General features: G+C 51.4%; 1 protein-coding gene across 1 annotated transcript in view; it reads right to left on the reverse strand.

Annotated features, from left to right (window-relative positions):
- Nucleotides 1-14,723, reverse strand: part of HPCAL1 (hippocalcin like 1) — a 113,012-nt gene extending 98,289 nt beyond the window's left edge. Inside the window, exon 1 of the mRNA XM_081253980.1 lies at nt 14,409-14,723. The gene's annotated coding sequence lies outside the window, so the exon portion shown is untranslated. The remainder of the gene's footprint in view (nt 1-14,408) is intronic.
- Between the last annotated feature and the right edge of the window lie 1,641 nt (nt 14,724-16,364).

Here is a 16,364-nt window from a genome sequence, read left to right on the forward strand (position 1 = left end):
ATTTAATTCACATACACAGTTTCAGAAACATCACAGAAAGTGAGGTTTATTCCTTCTCCAGGACAACTGGGATACCCAGGAAACAAGTGGGACACACCCGGTCTCCATGGTAACCTACCTGTTTCCAGTGACAGGAGAGCTTCCTTCCCACCTCCATGTGGAATCCCGCAATAAGCTAAGGACCCAGCTTTCAAAAATAACAATTTCTGAACACAGGGGCCATACTAATGTTTTTAAAATATGGTTTCCTCATAGTGAAGATCCTGAAATAATTAACCAGATGTGTATGTAATTTTGCTGACAATTATATTTTCTTTCACAAGATCATAAATACAGACACTAGACTATAAAGATATGATTTTTTTTTAATTTCTAATCCAAGAAACTATGAGCAGGCACTGAGCTAGTGGCAAAGGCATCCTCTGATTTATCACATTTTACAGCAATATTATTTGCCTGGAGAGACAGCCCAGCCCCCAAGCATCCCTCTCCTTCATTCACTCTGAAATTAATCTTTCCTCTTAGCCAGTTTCTCTTATGGCTGGCTTTGCCTTCATAACTTTCCACTGCTGACTCAATATCCTGGACTCAGACAGATTAAACCTCTGCAAAACGACAGGAATAACAGCCTAAGACGCCTTTGGAGGGATGCCACCGAAAGTCAGGCACGGCCCTGAGAAGGGCTGAGATGGCCCTGCTCACCAGCCGGTAAATACAGACAGTCAACCCGACAGAAGCCCAAGATCAACCCAAGGTCAACCCAAGTCAACCCAACATCCACCCAAGTTCAAGGCAGGAGCAGCACAGGCAGGGGGGAAGGATCACCCTCAGAAGTCCTTCAATTTGCAGGAGCTGAAGACCAGCAGTTCCCCTCTGGGGGAGTCAGGAAGGAAGGGCTGGGATGGGATGGGAAACCAAAAGGGAGCTAAAACACATCAGCCTGAGAGACCAACAGTAAGGAGATTATTCCTGGAAGAGGGCCACTGCGCGACCACTCCGGGACGAGAATACAGAAGGAAAAGCCGGGGTAGGTGGCCCGAGGACATCAAACCACCTCATTAAAAGACCCAAGGTCAACACAGCAGGAGCCGCGAAGCCTCCTTACAGGTCAGGAAACAAAGTGAACGCAAACAAAACAAAGTGGAGGCAAACAAAACAGAAGCAGCACATCCTAGATCATAAACAAACCCTAGCCCTGCCATGTTGAAATGGCGAATTTCTCGGAAGACTTGGAACATTTTTCTTTTATATCCAAGTTAATAGAGTTACTCAGTATTGAATTTAGATGAGATTAACAAATTCTAACAATGTAGCAGGATAAATTTCCATTAATTCAAATCATCACAAGTATGGAATTTATGGGTTCCAGCCAGTCTGACTATAAAAAGAAAGTTTGCTAAGCAAATTAAGAGGATAAACAAGGTTATCAGAGGAATGCGTTCTTTGGGTTCCTTTTTAAAACCTTCTTTTTTTCCTACTTGCAAAACGAATACATTCCCGTGGGTGAAAATTTAGAATGTAGAGCAATATGAAAAAGCAGAAAAGAGAAACCACTCATGATCCCATCAGCCTCAACTGCTGACAGTTTGGGATATTTCCTTCCCATCTACTTTCTCTGAGCTTTTTTTCCCCTCCCTATCTAGTTCTACATCTTGCTTTTCAGCCCCGTATTTAAGAGACACGTTTAAATTGCTTATTTTCAACCCCTTTAGCAAATACTAGCTTACTACCAGAAATATGTTCATTTCAAAGAAGTCTTAGTAACTCATTAAAAAGACCAATTTGAGGTGAAAGCTGGTCAGGAGTTTGCATCAATACATATACTTTCGTCTGAAAATAATACAACTACTTATCTTCTACAATACTCCCCAATTCTGACTTTTCTCTGGTTCACAATTAGTCAAAACAAGTCGTTCAGTCCACCAGTTTCTTAGATCATGAGCGGCATGACCTCCCAGAAAAAACAGAAGTGCCCCATTACACCGAGGAGGGCAACATCTATATCCTCTACACTGGCTTTTCTTGCCATATTGTCCTCTTAAAGGAATTGTAAACATGGGACTTCCCTGGTGGCACAGTGGCTAAGACTCCGTGCTTCCAATGCAGGGCACCCGGGTTCGATCCCTGGTCAGGGAACTAAATCCCACATGCATGCCACAACTAAGTGTTCACATGCCGCAACTAAGGAGCTGGCGAGCCGCAACTAAGGATCCCGCCTGCCGCAACTAAGACCCAGTGCCACCAAAGAAGTAAATAAATAAACAATTTTTTTTAAAAAAGGAATCGTAAACAGCTCCTAAGTAAGGCTCTCGGATCTAGAGCGTAAGATCTCAGCTCAACTGCCAACCTGCTTCCGTGCTCCCACAGTGAATACCCCAATGAAATCACACTCTTCCTTGGTACCAGGAATCCCTGTCTTCTTAATCTCAGCTTCCTTAAGACATAGCACCATCCCTGGCACAGGAAGTTATAAGAAGGCACTGAATGGACGGATGGGTGGATGAAGCACACAGAGGTCATCCCCCTAAGTTCAGTGCCCTCTGCCTTACCACTTCCTTCTAGTCTGTGCTCCACAAATCTGTTCCTCTATATTATCACTCTCTTCTGAATTGTGATGCCAGCTCTTCAGATGGCAGTTGCATCTGTGTTTCGTAAGAGGTTCATTTTTTTGTTGCAGTCAGTTTAGCTATAAAATTCTCTCTATACTTTATGTCGGATGTGCCCTACAACTCAAATTTACTTTTTTTTTTTTTTTTTTTTTTGGCCACTCCGCGCGGCATGTGGGATCTTAGTTCCCCAACCAGGGATCAAACCTGCACGCCTTGCAGTGGAGGCAAGGAGTCTTAACCACTGGACCGCGAGGGAAGCCCCTCAAGTTTACAATTTTAAGCATTTTTCCTGGCTTATAGAGCTGACAGAAAATTTACAGGTTATCTAGCCCTGAGCTGCATTTGACAAATGAGGAAACTGAGATCTGGGGAGGAAAAGCGCCCATGCCAAGTAAAACCAGACATTCATAACAGGAGGGCAGTCACTCCACCAGCCCATAAGGTCGTGATGCTTTCCAGGCCACTGTCCTGCAGTTTTCATGAGCGCGTAAAACACTCACCACCAGCGACAGCACAGGAAACAGCATTAGTGCAATGAACCGCACAGTCGCACATTCAGGCCTGCAAAGCAAGCCCCTTAGCTGAGGTGCTAAGTTTTAAATAATTCAATTCACTCACCATCCTACAGTTGAGAGAAGAGGATGGTTGGTGGTTTGGCCACACATCTGGACATCCACTGAGTCCCAGGCTCAGTGCCAGGAATGCGGGGCCATGGAGGAGAAATCCACCGGGGCCCCGTATGCAAAGAGGCCCACTGCCCTGGGAGAGGCAGAGAAGCTCAGTCCCCAACCTGCTAGGGCAGGCCCTAGAGAGGCGCATCAGCAAAGGGCCTGGAGAATGCGGCCAGGAGCCCAATCTGTCCTCCCTGGGGGGACAAAGGTGACAGTGGCTCCCCCCTGGGCCTGAAAGAATGGGTGGTAAATTAGCCAGGGTTCTCCAGATAAACAGACATATGCAAATTCAGGATATGCATATATCTTATGCGCACACACACACACACACACACACACACACATATATATATACATATACACACACACACATACAGTAGTCCCCCCTTATCCGAGGGGGATATGTTCCAAGACCCTCAGTGGATGCCTAAAACCAGACAGTACTGAAACCCATATTGCTATTTTTTTTTCCTGTACATACATACCTATGATAAAGTTTAAACTATAAATTAGGCACAGTAAGAGATTAACAACAATAATAATAAAATAGAACAATTTACTGTAATAAAAGTTATGTGAATATGGTCTCTCTCTCAAAATAGCATACTGTACCATTCGCATCCTTCTTGTGATGACATAAGATGATGAAATGCCTACATGATGAGATAAAGTGAGGTGAATGACGTACGCATTGCGATGTTTTGTTAGGCTTCTACTGACCTGATGATACGTCAGAAGGAGGATCATCTGCTTTGGGGATCCTGGATCACTTGAGCCATCAAGATGTTGATGGTTGGATGTCAGGAGCAGATGATGCTGATGGTTGGGGATCCCAGGGGGATGAAGTGGGACAGTGTGATATTTCATTATGCTACTCAGAACATCACAAAATTTTATTTTATTTTTTTCTTTTTTTAATATCTTTATTGGAGTATCATTGCTTTACAGTGGTGTGTTAGTTGCTGCTGTATAACAAAGCGAATCAGCTATACATATACATATCTCCCCATATCCCCGCCATCTTGCATCTTCCTACCACCCTCCCTATCCCACCCCTCTAGGTGGTCAGAAAGCACCGAGCTGATCTCCCTGTGCTGTGCGGCTGCTTCCCACTAGCTGTCTATTTTACGTTTGGTAGTGTATACATGTCCATGCCACTCTCTCACTTCGTCCCAGCTTACCCTTCCCCCTCCCCGCGTCCTCAAGTCCATTCTCTATGTCTGCGTCTTTATTCTTGTCCTGCCCCTAGGTTCTTCAGAACTTTTTTTTTTTTTAAGATTCCATATATATGGGTTAGCATATGGTATTTGTTTTTCTCTTGCTGACTTACTTCACTCTGTATGACAGTCTCTAGGTCCATCCATCTCACTACAAATAACTCAATTTCATTTCTTTTTATGGCTGAGTAATACTCCATTGTATATATGTGCCACATCTTCTTTATCCATTCATCTGCTGATGGACACTTAGGTTGCTTCCATGTCCTGGCTGTTGTAAATAGTGCTGCAATGAACATTGTGGTACATGCCTCTTTTTGAATTATGGTTTTCTCAAGGTATATGCCCAGTAGTGGGATTGCTGGGTCGTATGGTAGTTCTATTTTCAGTTTTTTTAGGAACTCCATACTGTTCTCCCATCACAAAATTTTAAACTTAGGAATTATTTCTAGAATTTTCCATTTAACATTTTTGGACCACAGTTGAGCACAGGTAATTGAAACCTTGGAAAGTGAAACCATCGATAAGGGGGGACTACTGTTTATACATATACAGATAGATTTATTACAGAAATTGGCTCAATTTGAGGCCAAGAAGTCCTACAATCTGCCATGTACAAGCTGGAGAACCAAGAAAGCCAGCGGGGTAAGTCCCAGTTCACATCCAAAGGCCCAAGAACCAGGAACACTGAAGTCCAAGGACAGGAGAAGATACATGTCCTAGCTCAAGAGAAAGAGCCAACTTCTCCTTCCTCTGCCTTTCTGTTCTACTCAGGCCCTCAATGGATTAGATGACACCCATCCACAATGGTGAGGGCAATCTTCTTTACTCTGTCTACTGAACCAAATGCTAATTTCCTTCAGAGACACCCTCACAGACATACCTATACATCCCATACATAATGGTTTACCAGCTACCTGGGCATCCCTTAGCCCTGTCACATAAAATTAAAAAATAAAATTTAATCTGACACTTAAAATTAATCATCGCAGGTGAGGTTTTTCCAAGAATCTTACAGATTAGATATGCTCATGAGGCCACTTGCAGAGTAACATTCCATCATCCACCCATTCGGGTCCTCTGTGCCTACCACTATCCTGTCGTAACACCCCTCATTACCCCCCTAACACTAGGGGGCATCCCCCCAAAGAACAGCTAATTCGGCAGAAATGGGCTATGGGATGCAGTAGCCAAAGTTTGGGAAGCAATGCTGAGACTGAATGATGATGACGGTGATCATGATGACGGTTATAGCGATGCTAGTGATGGTGATGATGAGGATGACAATGATGGTACCAGTGATGGGCGATGATGTGGCTGTACTGGAAAGCCAGCAAGTGGCCCAGGGGACAACACCCAGGGGGAAGGAGTTACAGTGGAAGGAACACAGTGAGACCTTTACACTGCTTGAGGGTCCCTGGCCCCGAGGACCTGGAGTCCCTTACCTACGCTACACCTCCCCTGCCCCACCCCCACCAACAACGTTGAAAATAATTCCCAAATGCACAAGCTTTCACTGTACAGCTAGCTCTGAGAACAAGCAGCCAGGCCATGTTGTCTTTAGGTGAGGTAAACGCACATCCCCAGGAACGTAGGCTAATAAAAGCAGCAATCCTTTATCCTGTCTTTAGAGAGAAAGAAGAGGAAAAAAGCCATCCCCAGAGAATAAGAATGTCGAAGTTCTGGCATGAAGGAGAGCCGGGGCTTAGCGTCTGTCCAAGGCCTGTTCCTACCTTTACTCACCAGGAAGGAGAAACACACCCAAACGAGCCGCAGCAGCCAGCACGGCCGGGCTCCCACCCCTGGAAGCTGAGCCAGGCCGTCCAGGCTGCGTCACAAAGCGTGGCACTGGCACCGCACGACTGAGGGATTTTTAATAAAGCCGCATCCCTGCCGCCGCCGCCGCCCCACGCTCCGGGGAGAGCTGAGAGAGAGGGGGGGGGGGCAAGCCGCCAGCAGTCCTGCCCCCCAGGGGCCCCCCACCGGCTCACTCAGCCACGCCCGTAAATACAGAAAATGGCACGACATTGGAAACGACTGTCTTTAAACCCAGGTGATTGACTTGGAGACGTTCTCACTTCCCTCCAAAAGTGGATTACAGCGCAGCAGAGGGAAAGGATGGGAGTGACAGGGAAGGGGGGAGCTGTCGTCAGTGCTGTTTTCTGGAAACGTCTGTGAAATGCACAGGAAGGAAGCAGAGACCTGAGCGTTTTGCTGCTGGAGGGAAAACAGCACTGTGACCCACACATACGGCCGCTCAGAACCATAACTCTGCCAGTGTTGCCAGGGGTCCCCCTTCAGCCCATTGGCACCCACGCATCCAAACTAATAAACGCTTCCCAAGTGCCCAAGGCGGGAGGGGATTAGGGGGTCTGGGCCTCCTAATGTCTGAGGAATAACCCACAGGTCTCTCTCTCTGTGTCGCCCCCCGCCCCAAATTCAGGGTCACTGTGGCTGCATCAGGGACCCTGAGCGACGCTTTGCAGGAGATGCGAGCTGGGACAATCCAACAAGGCAGCTCCACAAACTCCAAAGCATGACCCTCCCGGCTCCCTTCCAGGACCCTTGGCACACACACGTTCACAGACTCTCATGTCATGTGCCTTGCTGCTACAGTCTGGTCAAAATATGCCTAATAATCCTGAATTTGAAAAGAAACATTTATTGCTGAGGAAGCCCTGCAGCAGCCTCCATTTCCGCAGACATGTGACCAGCCAGACTCAACTGGGTCCTCTACATCCAGGTTTCATGAGATTGTCTGATGGAGGCCCAGAACCCCTTTTCTCACATGAGCAAACTCAGAAAGGGTCACTCCGCCAATAAACAACAGAGTAGAGACTGACTGGAACCCCGGTCTGCCTGACCCCATCCCTGGTCTTTCCCCTGGGATATTCTGAAAAACAGGGTCTAACAACCCCAATCCTTCAGGAAGAAACAAGACACTCTCAGTGTCCACGGTGAAAGTTCTCTGCACCAGTGAGTGGTAGAGACCATTTGTGACCTGGTGGTCTACACACCAGACCCAGATCCATCTATATACACTGGGTGTACAATTTCTGTGTCTCAGGCTGCACATTTGTAAAATGGGATCTCCTCCCCTGCTACTTCCCTCAAAGAACAAAACTGACACAAGAGGGGATTCCCTGGTGGCGCAGGGGTTAGGAATCCGTCTGCCAGTGCAGGGGACACGGGTTCGAGCCCTGGTCTGGGAAGATCCCACATGCCGCGGAGCAACTAAGCCCGAGCGCCACAACTACTGAGCCTGCGTGGCCTAGTGCCTGTGCTCCGAAACAAGAGAAGCCACCGCGATGACAAGCCCGCGCACCGCGACAAAGAGTAACCCCCGCTCGCCACAACTAGAGAAAACCTGCGTGCAGCAACGGAGACCCAACGCAGCCAAAAATAAATAAAATTAATTAATTTTTTAAAAAATGACACAGGAAGAGACTTCTGAAACGCACAATGTATGGAGGCGCCTGAGCCCCCTCCCTCCCCCAGGGCCTTCCTCCACATCTACTGACCAAGAAACTTCTCTGTATGTCCACACACTTAAACTGAGTCACTCCTACCCGGTCAAGTACTGGGGCAAAGGAAGCTGCGCCCTGTACCACTCACGCCCTCGAAGAAATTTACATTGCCTGGGAGGTGATGACAGGAAAAGCCACAGAAGGGCATCTCCTTACTACCTAATAGGCCTGGAAGAGAAGGTTTAATTCTTGCTGCTTCTACTATCTACGAATGGCTTCGGGCTACTTATTTTGCCCTGGGCATCCTCCACGTTTTCATTTTAAAAAATGGGTTTGATCCCATTTGCCTCACATGTTCCTGCTGAAACAAGATAATGTAGCACGGCCTCACAACACAATTACACACCCTGTACTTTAAATTCCAACACTTTGCTGGATACTCAGGAGTTCACAAAACAAACGTGAGGGAGGCAACTTCAGTTAGTCCAGCCAACATGCTCTGGGCATCCCAGGTGCCCGGCGCTGTGCTAGGTGACAGATGACGGGCCAGTAAGACCTGAGGCTCCTTCAAAGAGCTCCCCGGCCCACAGGGAGACAGCACTGGCTACTTCAGCAGCCTGAGGGAGAAGCCAATTCTAACTGGAAGACTCCAGGAAGGCCTCTCAGAGGAGACCCTTGAGCCAAATCTATAAAAGGAACCATAGGAAGAAAAGGCAAATCTAGAAACAGGAAGCCGGACGGTAGTTGCCCGGGGCCAGGAGTGGGAACGGGGAGTGACAGCTAATGGGCACGAGGGAGCCTTCCGGGGCCGAGGGAAACGCTCTAAAACTGGATTGTGGTGACAGGTGCACAACTCTGTAAGTTTACTGAAAAGTATCGAATAATACTTTTCTTTTTTTTGGCCACGCCGTGCAGCATGCAGGATCTTAGTTCCCCATCAGAGATAGAACCTTCACCGGCAGCAGTGAAAGCTCGGAGTCCTAACCACTGGACCACCAGGGAAGTCCCATCTAACAGTACTTTTTTTTTTTTTTTTTTCTGGCTGCTTTGGGTCTTCGTTGCTGCGCGCAGGCTTTCTCTAGTTGCGGCGAGCTGGGGCTACTCTTCATTGCGGTGCGCAGGCTTCTCATTGCAGTGGCTTCTCTTGTTGCGGAGCACGGGCTCTAAGCACACAGGCTTCAGTAGTTGTGGCACACTGGCTCAGTAGTTGTGGCGCACGGGCTTAGCTGCTCCGCGGCATGTGGGATCTTCCCGGACCAGGGCTCGAAGCCGTGTCCCCTGCATTGGCGGGCGGATTCTCAACCACTGCGCCATCAGGGAAGTCCTACTAATACACTTTAAATGGGTACACTCTGTGGTATATAAATTACACCTCAATAAAGCTGTTAATTGAAAAAAAAATTTTTTAAGATCAAGTAGGAGTTTAGTGGATCAAGCTGGCTGGGAGAGAAGAAAGACACTGTGCCCACCTGCCTGGCCTCACCCTCACTGTCCCACCTCCCTCCAGACACCTCCTCCCGAGGCTCTTCCCCAGGCCTGGGCCAGGGGCAGGAGCTGCCCTCCCAGCACCTGTGAATTCCACCAGCTCACTAGATGTTCTCCCCAAGACCAAGCTCTCAGGGGCAGGGATGAAGCCCGTGGCCGTCTTTCGGAGCCCAGCTTGAAGCAAGGCCACAGTAGGTGTTCAGAAGAAGTTAGTGAGGAAGAGACTGAACAAGGGGGTTGGAGGGGGGGTGGAAAGGGACAGGATGAAATGGAAGCCGAGCTCCAGGCTAAGGGATGAGGCTTTGCTGGGCGTTGGGCAGAAGAGGTGTGGGTATGGGGAGGAGGCCGGCGCAGCAGAGGTCTGACCCGTTAGGTGGGTGGGGAAATGGGGGGAGGGCAGGGTGCGGTGCGCTCTGGACTCTGCTGTGACATGTGGTAGCACAGAGCACACACACAGCACGGGGTCAGGGCGGTGGGAGAGCTCCCTGTCAGTGCACAGACGTGACAGCAGGTGCCTGAGCGAGGGGACACGTCCCTTGCTGAAGGGGACACATAGCAAGGGAAGACTTCGGCCAGGGCAACAGGGTATTCAGGCAATCAGGGAAGACTTTCAAGAGGGGACCTGCATACCTCCAAAAGCTTTTTTCCTGTGTCCAGGACCATGGTTGCTTTATCCAAAGAGTCAGAATTTAACAGTCCTGAGTATTTCCTAACCAAGGGTCAGAAACCCATCACTAGCTCCTCAAAGAAGACTCCTCGTCTAATGAAGCCGGTGAGGCTGATACCCGCACCCCTACTCCAGTCTTCTGGCTTCCTGCCAGCCTGGGTTGTACTAAGACTCTAATATCCAGAAAACACAGCTACTGGATTAGCAAGCAGGGGTCTAGGGGGAGGGTACACTAGGCTTATAAAGGAAAATGAAAAGGTAAAAGAAGGCATCTTTGCTGCCCTGATGCAGGCAGGGGACGGGGCCTGAGGCCTTTCAGAAAGTGTCTTTAGTTAGTCACGTGTCATGAACGCAAAGATATGAAGCACTGCCCCTGAAACTCAAGTCGACTTGAAACGACATGGACGAGGCAAGGCTCTTTTAAAGGATTCACTGAGCTTTTCAGATGATTTTTTTCTTTTTAATTCTTTAGACTTGCACCTTGCTCAGTGCCTAAGAAATGTTCCACCTGTCAAACTGTATTGATTACCTGAAGTTACATTAAACCCACACCAGTGGATTCCAACGGATTTTTTTTCTTTTTGGTGGAAAGTGATTTGAAAGAAAGTGTTTTTTCCATGGGGCAAGTGGCGCCGAGAGGCCCTAAGCTCGCTCTGCTATCTCCATATACAATTACCCTCTGTCATCCCCTGATTAGAAACTCAACCCAAAGGGAAGAGGACAGGAGCCACATGAGGTGCACACATGCGCAGACTTGCGTGTGGGCATGAAAACACGAAAGGAACCCAACGAGACTGTGGCATAATGGTGAGTCCTAAAGTAGAGCATGATTAAGTCTCCAAGTGCCCTCCTTCCCCAAGCACAATGACATCAGGGGCTGACAAACTAGCAAAACACACATAATCCCCCATCAAGTCTGGGCTGGCAACTCATAAATTGGAAGCATTATCCTGCAACAAACAAGCACGGTTTAGGGCTTGCTGGGATGCTAAATTCTAATACAAACCCAATCCTCGACCTAGATAAAATTTTGGCTGCCAAGAAGCTTGCTATCTGATGCCAAATAAACTCTGGGCTCCTTATTAATACCCTGGATTATCAGACCTTGGCACTCCACCACTTCCAAGTGGCAATGCAAGGTCTTAGAGTAAGTCTGGGGGAGGCCTGTGGGAATAAGGGGAATTCAGACCACCCTGAGGGATGAACACTCACTATGGTATTTTTTGTGTTGTTTTGTTTTTAAAGACTTTTTTTTTTTTTTTTTGATGTGGACCATTTTTAGAGTCTTCATTGAATTTGTTGCAATACTGCTTCTGTTTTATGTTTTGGTTTTCTGGCCACTAGAAAACCGCGGGATCACCGCGGGATCTTAGCTCCCCGACCAGGGATCAAACCCGCACCCCCTGCATTGGAAGGCGAGGTCTTAACCACTGGACCACCGGGGAAGTCCCTCACCCAGTTTTATGTGAATGGTGACCTTGGAATTGTGCACACAGAGCCCTGAAAAGAGGGGGGCGCCAGCCCCAGAGGATAGCACTACCTCTTTACCAGATGAAACTCCACAGCAGCTCCAAGTAGAAATGGGGCTTGGTGAGTGCAAGGCCCAGGCTGGGGAATGTGGGCCAACGGGGGTCCACTCCTTGCCCTTCTGTCGCTTGTATTTCTAATTCTGCACAGCCCTGAGGCCAGAAAGGGACATTAGGACAAATTCTGAAGGAATTCGTCCAAGCTTTTTATTTCTCTAGAGTCTCTCTCTCTGGAAGGGCTTATTGAAAATGAATGGGTCATTGGCTAGAGTTGGGGCAAATCTTTGTTCTTCTGGGGTTTTGACTTATTCTTGTTTCTCCACAAGAAGATGACCTTCCAGACATCTGATTCCCAAAGGCAGGTCTCCCAAATTATTATCGCACGTTGACATCTGTTTTCCAACTTACAAAAATTGCAACGCAAGTGGAGCAGGCAAGGCGAGAACACGGCACCACGACCCACGGCAAGCAGCAGGCAGAGCCCCTGGCCCTTCCCTTTGGCACATTATCCAATAAAACCGCAAGAGCTCGGTAATTACAGGCGCTTTCAAAAGTGAAACAGAAATAGATCTAGGGCCAAAACACTGGTTTCTTTAAGGCAAAGGGCTGGTTTTAACTAAGGGGGAAAAAATCCCAGCTTTTGGTCTGTCTTCTGAGCAGAGAAAGTCAGACTGATTTTTTTTAATATTATTATTGAATTGGATTATGGGGAAGAGAATAGGATTCCGATCAAGAGCCTTCTCTCCTCTAGGATATAAAGTCATTTTATGAAACACGAAAAGCAGGTTCCGTTCTAAGTATGCCCCTGACACCAAATCAGGATAACAAATTAGCTTATTCATTCCCCTGACCTGCAACCACTGTTGAAATCTCAGGGCTTTGGTCCTGGTGGAAGACAAACCAGAGGTTTCTGCTACTGTGTCATAAAAGCCTGAACAAGCTTCCTTGAGCACACCAACCGGGAGCATCCGATACTTGGAAAGCCACCCAGACCCAAACGCAGGCCCTGCCCACTCCATGCCAGCGCTTCATTTTAACAACCTCATGTACCATGAGGTCAGCTGCTCCCTTGGCGAAGGGTTTTTTTTTTTTTTTTTCCTACCGGGAAGGGTCCTGAGAGAGAGAAACCAGAGATGGAGGGAAGGAATCACTGGCTGTGGCAGAAAGCGGCAGAGCAGCCCTGGCCAGCTCACCCTGCTGGGCCTGAGCAAGCGCTGTGGTGCTGCTGGCAGGACTCCACCAGAGAGAGAATCGTGGTCAGAGCTGTGTGCACATTCACTGCAGTTCAATGAGTAGTAGGTTTGAAACTAAACAATTTAAAAATTCAGGCGTGGGACGAGGATGCAGACCCTCAGGCTCCTGCGTAGGGCTGATCAAAGGGAGAGGGGATTGCCGTTGACGGGGGGGGGGTGCGGGTGGGGGTGGGGGGGTGCAGTACCCAGAGGGTGTTCAATGCCAGGGCCTAAGGCAGGACTCGTCGTCCCGGCAATCATGCTCCTCTAGGGGGAATCGATGTTGGCGGGGAGGAAAAGGGGGCAGCCTTCGGCGTGACCAGGCCTGGCCAGGGTGCCCTGGGAGCCCGAGATCCGTCTCTACGGGGAGCGCCACTTCACACCGGGGCTCTCAGATCGCAGATGTGCACGCCCCGGGGACTAGGCACTTGTTGAACAAAAGGGCTCCTGACTTCCGCAGCCTCTGCCTTCGGCCAGGAGAGGGACCCCCGCTCGGGCGCCGGAGCCTTCGCAGCTGGAGAAGGGCCGGCGCCCCGCGCTGCGCGCTACTGCACCTTCGAGGCGGCGCCGCCCGGGAGCTGCGGCGGGGAGGCGGCGCAGCAGGCAGCCTAAACTTTCTCGAATCTCGGAGCTTCATGGTTAAGTTAGGACGGCGACTGAGGCACAAAACACGCGCGGGGTGGCGGGGGGGGCGGTGTAAGAGTCCCACCCACGATAAAAAAAACAAAAGGATTTTTTAAAAGAGAGACGCTAATCCAATTAACATTAACACCTACTATGCGCCAGGCACTGGGCCGAGAGCTATCTTTAGTGGTTCTCATTTTAACCGTCACGACAGACCCCGAGGGAGGAACTGTCCCCATTTGATAAGAAAACCGCGACCCGGGAAGGTGGCGTGTCGGGCCCAGGTCGCAGTGCGAGTCACGGCGATGCCAGGGCTCCTAACTCCGCAGCAGGGCTCTGTACGTCGCCCCTCCGCCTGGGGAAGAGGGAGCAGATGGCCGCCGCGAGGGCCCCCTCCCCTGGCCAGAGCACACAGGCGACTCACGTGGGCCGCGCGGACCTGTCCCCGGGCAGGGCTAGCCCGGGCTGCCCCCTAAGCCCGGGCTAGCCCCCTCGGATCCCAGCTATCGTCCGGGGCTCTGTACTGCGTCCGCACTGGGCCGGCCGGCCGGGACCCCAGGCTCCGCGCTCGGGGTGGACCGCCCACGCCCACCCTGCCACACGCGCCACACGCACAGCCGCTCACACACGACACGTTCCCCGCCCCGGTCCCCACCAGCAACTGCACCCCGACACACAATTCCACAAACGCAGCCCCAAATGTGCACATCCAACTGCACACACGGATCCCCACGAGGACACGCCATTCCAGGGACACACCACCGTACTCACACCACAACTCCACCGCGCAGAGAAACACAATCACCCCTCAACACACACACGCACACACACACGCAGAGAGCCCGATCGCAGCGCACGCCGGTGCACACGCCCGTACTCCCCGCAGCCCCGCAGCCCGCCCCTTTCCTACCTGCTCCGTCGCAGGACGCGCGATCCGCCGGCTCCCCGAGCCCAAGTTCCGAGCCACCGGCGCTGGGACGGGCGCGGGCCGCTACGAGGGGCGAGCGCGCCGAGGCCGGAAAGGGTGCCTAGGAGCGCGGGCCTCCGTGCGCCCGCAGCCGCCGCGCCGGCCCTGCGCTCATCTCCTCCCAGAAAGACAAAAGGAAGCCGGCAGTGAGGGAGAGAGCGAAGTGGAGGCGCCCGCCAGTCCGCCGATCCGCCAGTCCGCCGTCTGCAGTCGCCGCGGCCCGCCTGCCAGACCGGGGAAGGAAGGGACGGGAAGGCAGGGCCCGGGGGCGGGGCGCGCGGCCGGGGCGGGAGCTCAAGTTTCCTGCGGACCCGCCCCCGCCTCGACCACGCCCCAATTTAGCCCCGCCCGTCAACCCACTCAGGTCACGCCCCCGTCCCTAACCACGCCCCCTGATGGCCCTGCAGCGCCCGGCCTCCGCTCTTCCAACGCCGGCCCCTTGCTCCTGTCTAGCTCACTCTCTGCCCAGCTGAGGCCTTGACCCGGTCTTAGCCCTGCGTGGATCTCGGAGCAGGGGTGGAGCCAAGCACTGGCTCCGCCTCGCTAACCTTTGGCCTCTGGCCTGAGGGTGTGGGAGAGGCCTGGAGGCGGCACCCGGGAGGGGCCGACCCCGAGCCCTCTTCCGGAAGTGCGGCCCAGGTGGCCCAGAAGGGGAAAAGGCTTCGGTCGCCCCAGGCTGCCTGTCAGGCCCCTCTGATCCCCTTCACCACCCATCCCGTGAGCAGATGCCACAAGCATTCCCGCGCCTGGTTCAGGGAAGGAGCCGGGGGCCGGGAGAACGGAGGCCTGGGTTCCAGTTCTGCTTACCTTTGCTGCCTCTAGGCCATTTTGACAAATCCCCTGGACTCCCTCGGCCTCGGTTTCCCCACCCATAAAATGGACGGGACGAGGAGCGGGCTTCTTCGGGCCCTTCCCTCCTTGACATGCTGTGGGTCTTCAGTCTCTGCTAAGGAAGGGGCTTGGTTGCCATCTTAGTCCCAGGGACTGAGAGTCCCTGGCTCTCGGGGAGGTGGACAGGTGTCTTCGGCAGACTTTCCCGTCTGCCTGCCATGGCCCTGGCGTGAGCAGCTAGCTGACAAACGTCAGGGTCTGTGCTTCCCAAGACCCCTTGCCAGCAGCCCCAGAAAATGGGGGTCTAGAAGAGCAAATATGTCCACACCCTCAACCACTACCATCACCACCCTCCCCACCTCTACCATCACCACCACCCCCTCCACTACCACCACCCCCTCCACTACCATCACCCCCACCCCCTCCACTACCATCACCACCACCTCAACCATCACCCCCTCCACTACCATCACCACCACCCCTACCATCACCACCACCCCTACCATCACCACCACCACTACCATCACCACCACCCCCTCCACTACCACCACCACCACCCCCTCCACTACCATCACCCCCACCCCCTCCACTACCACCACCACCACCCCTACCATCACCACCACCACTACCACCACCACCCCCCCCTCCACTACCACCACCACCCCCCCTCCACTACCATCACCATCACCCCCATCACTACCATCACCACCCACCCCAAACATCCCCAAAGAAATGTAACCACAGAAACCAGCCATAAATGCGGAGCTGGGAGTTAGCGTTAGGCTGAGACAAACTGTCTTTCCAGCGTCTCCAGGGGAGAACTCAAATCCTCCCTCAAATCCTCCTCCACAAAAGCACAGTAAGTGAATTCCCACTACACAGGAGGCTGCACAGAGAAATGGTGATGGGCAGCTTTGGGGGGAATTGGCTGGGAGCTGGCAGAGAATGTGGTCTGATCCCAGGCCCCTCTCTCTGCAGACAAATGATAGAACTAAACCTGGAGGGAGTTCGTCTCCTAGGGCCCTGCGTCAAGCATTAAATGCTGTAATGGCCGTCAGCAGGAGCAGT

This window comes from Mesoplodon bidens (genome assembly GCF_964165515.1).
Source record: "Mesoplodon bidens genome assembly, chromosome: 14".
In the NCBI taxonomy this organism is placed as follows: domain Eukaryota; kingdom Metazoa; phylum Chordata; class Mammalia; order Artiodactyla; family Ziphiidae; genus Mesoplodon; species Mesoplodon bidens.